The 6,782-nt window shown below is 36.9% G+C and overlaps 1 non-coding gene across 1 annotated transcript; it reads right to left on the reverse strand.

Moving 5' to 3' along the window:
* Positions 1-1,395: 1,395 nt before the first annotated feature.
* On the reverse strand, positions 1,396-1,502 carry LOC121217506 (small nucleolar RNA R71). Its single transcript, XR_005913591.1, has one exon. It is a non-coding gene; the product is annotated as a small nucleolar RNA R71 (small nucleolar RNA).
* Between the last annotated feature and the right edge of the window lie 5,280 nt (positions 1,503-6,782).

Below are 6,782 nucleotides of genomic sequence, written 5' to 3' on the forward strand. Positions count from 1 at the left end.
AACCCTCAAAATTAGCCTTTTTTCGAATTGGATTCAACTTGGGCTTGGCAGGGACACGCCCGTGTAACACTACTTCAGGTTGTGCTCGAACTTGTTAGAATGTCATGGGCCTGTGTTCTACCCGTGTGAGTCGTGCTTCGATTCTTCCAAATTGACACAGCCGTGTGGTCTGCCCGTGTGAGGAATTCCAGGCCGTGTTGATTTCGTACTTTGGCCCATTTTCTCCGTTTTTGGCCCGTTTGTCATTCCTTTCGCTCTCCTATGCTCGACTAAGTATAAAACATGAAATTAAAGCATTAGGAGCATCGAATTCACCAATTCTAAGGAAAAATCATTCATAAAATGTGTTAAGGATGGGGTAAAAATATGTATAAATTACGGTTTATCAGGTATTGTCTTAATCAATCGAAATTTCTAATAAGTATTTTCCCAAATTTTCTTTCTGTGCATTCTTAGTTAGTAATTAGTTTAGATAACCAAACCTCTTAATTTTTAGGCTAGATAATAAAAAGGAAGTAAATACTAGTACTCGTAGTTCCTTTGGGTTCAACAATCCGGTCTTGCTGAACTATACTACTGTTTGATAGGTACACTTGCCTTAATCGTGATAATAAGTTAGTCTCAAGAACGATTCATTCATAAATCTTTTAAACCTGTCACGAATATCACGCATCAAGTTTTTGGCGCCGTTGCCGGGGAACTAGAATATTAGGAACACTCGATTTTTTTTTTGTTTTAGCCATTTTACTTATATTGCAATTTAAATTTTTATTTTCTTTTATAATTTTTCATTTATTTTCTTCTGACGGGTTTTTCTAGTTTATGACCAGAAGAAACCCGTCAAGACCACTACTTTTTGACGGTGTGATCGATCGCGTAGTTCGCAAAAACCGAAGAGAAATAGGACGAAGCTTACGATACACAGAGGAAGAGCAAGAGGACGATATTTCAGCCACAACTGAGGAGATGGCTGAAAACCAAGGAAATCTGCTACCTTCTGTGATTGCTGTTAATCAGAATCCTGCTCCGCACACTATCTATGATTATACTAAACCTTCTTTAACAGGAACTGAATCGAGCATAGTTAGACCTGTTGTAGTTGCAAATACTTTTGAACTGAAACCTAACACAATTCAAATGATATAGCAATTTGTTCAGTTTGATGGTTTGCAGGACGAAGGTCCAAATGCTCACTTGGAAAAAATTTTGGAACTATGTGATACATTTAAAATTAATGGCGTTTCTGATGACGCCATTCGCCTTTGATTGTTCCCTTTTTCATTGAGAAACAAAGCTAAACAATGGTTGTATTCGTTACCATGGGGGTCAATCACTACTTGGGAACAAATGACAGAAAAGTTTTTATTAAAATATTTTTCTCCAGCTAAAACGACTAAATTACGTAATGATATCTCTTCTTTTGTGCAGATGGATTTAGTAACACTCTACGATGCATGAGAGAGATACAAGGACCTTTTGTGAAGATGCCCTCACCATGGGTTACCACTATGGTCACAACATGGAGAACGAGAAGTTAAATTACATGAGTAACAATCCTCGATCCCAAAACAATCCTTATAGCAATACTTACAATGCAGGTTGGAGGAACCACCCAAATTTTTCATGGGGAGTCCAAGGAAATCAGAGACCACCACCCCCTCCAGGCTTTCAGCAACCACCCTACCAACAAGAGAAAAAGCCGAACCTTGAGGGGATGCTAACAAAATTCATCTCAGTGTCAGAAACTCGATTTCAGAACACCAAGACAACACTTAAAAATCAAGAAGCGTCGATCCAAGGGCTCAAAACTCAAATAGGTCAGCCCGCTAAATTGATATCTGAATAACCACAAGGTAGCCTGCCGAGTAACATTGAATCTAACCCAAGGGAGCAAATCAATGCAATTACCATTCAAGATGAGGAAGGGTTAGTTACACCTGAACCAGAGCAGAGGTAGGAAACTGTGGTAAGTAAAGGTAAGGGTGAGGTGGACCACAATGACTAGAAAACGGTAAGTAAAGAGTACAAACCATGGTTGCCATACCCCAATGCGACAGGGAAAGACCGTACAGATGAACAATTTGGTAAATTCCTTAAAATATTAAAGAAATTACATATTAACTTACCGTTTATCGAAGCTCTCTCGTAGATGCCAAACGCTATCAAATTTTTGAGGGAGCTTCTAACAAACAAACGAAAATTGGATGAGGCGTCGCATGTGGAGTTGAATGCAGTTTGCTCAGCCATATTATAGAATAAGCTACCCAAAAAATTGAAAGATCCAAGGAGTTTTACGATTCCTTGTTTAATTGGTAGTTTAGATGTTCATAATGCATTGGCTGACTTAGGGGCAAACATTAATGTTATGCCTTATAAAATGTTTAAGCAGCTAGGTTTTGGGAAACCCAAACAAACTAGGATGAGCATTCAATTGGCTGATAAAACCATTAGATTTCCTAGGGTATCATTGAAGATGTTCTTGTTAAGATCGATAAATTTATATACTCAGTAGACTTTGTTATTCTAGACATGGAAGAGGATAGTAACGCACCTTTAACTTTAGGAGGACCCTTTTTAACAATTGCTAGAACCATTATTGATGTTGGTATAGGTGAACTCACACTTCGTGTGGGAGACGAAACAATCACCCTTCAAGGCCGTAATTCGAGTAACACATCAAAAATTGAAGTTGGTTGTATAAATTATTCTACTAGTACCGATGATGTGGTGAAACCCTCTGTGCAGGAAACAGTTATGAAGAACGCATATGAGTTGTGTTCAAACAACAACAAAGGACCTATCTATAAAGAACGAAGGCTACAAATTGAGGAGCTAGATGAATAACGGGTACAGAAATTGAAAACACCTGATAAACTGAAACCGAGCCAGGACGAGCTCAATACCTCACCAAATCAACTTCAGGTTGGAGGCAAAGTACTACTAGATGCAGCAGATCCTCGCATTACCACTCTTGAACCTAATAAAGAAATTCCTCTTACGGTACTTAGTATTTTCCCATATGGTACAGTCGAGGTAATTCATCCCAAATTTGGTACTTTTAAGGTAAAAAATACTTGTCTTAAACCTTATGTTGATAAAGTGGATAGCAGGGATGAGGAGTGTAAACTCCTCGCACCACCTTGACCATGCAGAAGAGAGGTAAGTCCAGCTTAAGTCTATAAATAAGCGCTTCTCAAAGGCACCCGAGCACTAACAGTGCTAACTTCTTTAAATTTTAGTCTTTAACATTTAATTCACTAACTGAGTCACTGAACATAGGATTTTTAGAACCACACGGCCAGGCACATGACTGTGCCGTAGGCCGTGCACATAACACGGGATGCAACACGGCCATGCACTACGACCGTGTGAAAACAAGGCAAAAATTATTCCCCCAACACAGTATGCGATAAGTTGCCACTGTGACACGCCCGTGTTTTGAAACCGTGGGCAAACCTATCAATTTAGCACGGGCGTTCGACATGCTCGTGCCCAGCCCCGTGGTTGACACTGTCACAATAATATGGGCGTGTGCCTGCATACACGGGCGTGTGAAAAGCGAACGAAGATTGACACGACAGTGCAACATGGTCGTGTACACTAATGCATCCAATTTTGAAAACCACGAAACGCATAGGCTGAAATGAAGGCACATGGGCGTGCCCCACGACCTTGTGCCCCAATTTCTCTATAAACACTTATTATCTATTTTTGCTTTATCTTTATATTTTGAAATTACTTTTTATTTCCTATTAATACTATTTTATCTTGAATTTTTACAATTTTTATTTTCGACTATTTCATTACGAGTAAATATTCTTCATTATATTTCCTAAAGAGTTCCTAATTTTATCACAGTCATAAAGAGCTCCAAAGCTCATCATCAAACAGGAACTAAAAACTCCAACGGCATAGGACTTATGGACTAATGAACCTCTACCACCACCGGAGTATCCTTCTCTACTCTCATCATTGCCTTGACCGATTATTCTCCATAACTCCAATTCAAGGAGTCTATTCATCATTCAGGAAGTTTCACTTCTCTCTCTATCTTATAATTATATATTTATCTTTTTCAATATATCTATCTTTGTACAATGAGGGCAATGTACACCTTAAGTGTGGGGGGTCTTTTATATCATCATTACAAATCCCTGAATTTTGTCCTATTCTCACGTGAATCACTCATATCACTATTAGAATGAATTTTAATTAATTTGTGATTTTTATTGATATGCCTTGAATTGAAACATAGGCAATTATGCATTGATTGTTTAAACTCAAAGACATTAGGGAATCAAGCATGATAAGTTGATTTTTGAAGAATTAAAAACTTTTAGGTTGTTTCCCTAAGTTTAGGTATTATCTTGAGTTGAAATTCACAAGTCTAAACATCAAAAGGCCATAATTTTTGTGAGATCTTGAACCTTTAGAGCATATTTTATTCCTTTCATGCCCACTTTCATTATGAGTGTGTCAGTTTTGATTTGTTATTATAGAACTTGCTTGATAATGCATGTAAAGACCACACTATTTGATTTGATATGTCAAGATGATAAAGGCACTTAGGTTTAACCTATTCACTCCACAAAAGCCTACCTCCATAATTAACCCTTAGTGAACTCCTTTTGAGCCTAACAAGCCTTTAATTGATTTACCCTCAATATTAACCCATAACCCGTTATTGTTGAAATCCCCTAATTTGATCCTTATTTTTGTCGAGATTTGATTTGAACAAATTGCTTAGTTATGTTTTGTTCTTCTAAATATTTGACTTGTTTTTTAAAAAAGAAACCAATACTTACATACATATTAGTAGTAATTCGTCATTTTTGAGCTTGAGTGTTAATTCTATATTCTGAGAAGAAGCTCACTTGTATTCAACTGATGACTAGTTATTTTTCTAGCTAGGTAATTTTTCAATTCAATCTCGATTCTAACATCTTCTTTCAGCTTGTGACCACACCCCCTAACCAAAGCCACGTTACAACCTTCTAAAAGACCTTTTTGATTGATGTATCAGCTCAATATATAGTGGTGGAGATTTGATTTTCAAGCAAACCTATGGTAATAGCTTTTCATATTGACTAATGAGTGCTTCAATTTATGTCCTTAAACACCTTGAGTGATTTGAGTGAATCTTTAGTGAGGATGTTAAACTTTGTGATATTTTGATCAAAGGTAATCACTTAGATGAGGGAAGACACCTATGTTTTCGTGATAAAATGCTCAACTTGGAATGTTTGAAACTTTGATGTACTTTTAGTTGAATTTTCAATGTATGAGTACTTATGGATTATTTTGAGATATTATTGATAGGGATTATAAATTGAGAAGAATTTATTTTGATTATGAGTTGAGGATTTTTCCTTGAGTACAAGAAAATGCTTAAGTGTGGGGGTATTTGATAAACCGTAATTTATACATATTTTTATCCCATGCTTAGCCCATTTATGAATGGTTTCTCCTTAGATTTGGTGAATTCAATGCTCCTAATCCTTTAATTTCATGCTTTATACTGAGGAGAGCATAGGAGAGTAAAAAGAGCGAGAAACGAGCTGAAATGGAGAAAATGGACCCACGTGGGAAATCAACATGGCCTGGACTTCCTCACACGGGCGTGCCACACAGCCGTATCCTTTTGGCAGGATCAAAGCATGACTTACACAAGTAGACTACATGCTTGTGCCTGTTCAACAGCCTTGACCACGGGCTGGAGTAATCGTACACGGGTGTGTCCCTGCCGAGCCCAAGTATAACCCTATTCAAAAAAGGCCAATTTTGGGGGCTCTTAGTCATTCTAAAGACTATTTAAACACCTGATGAGGCAATTAGAAGGAGCACAGAGTAGGAAGCAATGAATTACTGAAGGAAAGCCGATTGATCCATCTCAGAAGCCAGATTCATCATCAAGACTGAAGATCTCCCTTCAAGTTCCTTCAAGAGTTTTCGGCTTTCTTATGTTTTGTTATCTTTATGCTTTTGAGATGTTTTCCTTCATAAGTATGAGTGAAAACCCCTAAATACCTAATGGAAATGAAACCTAAGACAGATATTGTTATTATTATCTGAATTGTATGATAAATATTTGATTTGTTCTTAATTATGTGTTCTTAATTATTGTTTTAATATTCCAGGATATTGATTCAAGTTAACGCTCTTATTCAGAGGAGGAATAGACCCTGTCTAAGGGTAAATTTGTCGTAATTAAGCGGAGTTGATTGCACGCCTAGAGATAGGGTGACAAGATTTTGCCAGATTAGGGTGAAACCTAATAAGGGAATCCATAGATCGAGTTAATGCAATTCTAGGGTGTTAATTAGAAAGAGATTTCAATTATTCAACCCAGGGTTAGACGTTATTAGTCTCGAGAGAGATAATAATATAACTTAGGGATTTCTACGGATCAAGTCAAATGAATAAATCGTCTGATTCAGAGTCAAATAACAAGTGAAGTCTAGGTGGATTTTTCCTTAGGTATTATCTTAATTAATCAAATTTTCTAAAAAGTATTTTCCCAAATTTTCTTTCTGTGCATTCTTAGTTAATAATTAGTTTAGATGACCAAACCTCTTAATTTTTAGGCTAGATAATAAAAAGGAAGTAAATACTAGTACTCGTAGTTCCTTTGGGTTCGACAATCTGGTCTTGCTGAACTATACTACTGTTCGATAGGTACACTTGCCTTAATTATGATAATAAATTAGTCTCAAGAACGATTCATTCATAAATCTTCAAAACCTGTCACGAATATCATGCATCACCAACTTTTCCATAAATTC

The sequence above is a fragment of the Gossypium hirsutum genome, chromosome A02, assembly GCF_007990345.1.
Source record: "Gossypium hirsutum isolate 1008001.06 chromosome A02, Gossypium_hirsutum_v2.1, whole genome shotgun sequence".
In the NCBI taxonomy this organism is placed as follows: domain Eukaryota; kingdom Viridiplantae; phylum Streptophyta; class Magnoliopsida; order Malvales; family Malvaceae; genus Gossypium; species Gossypium hirsutum.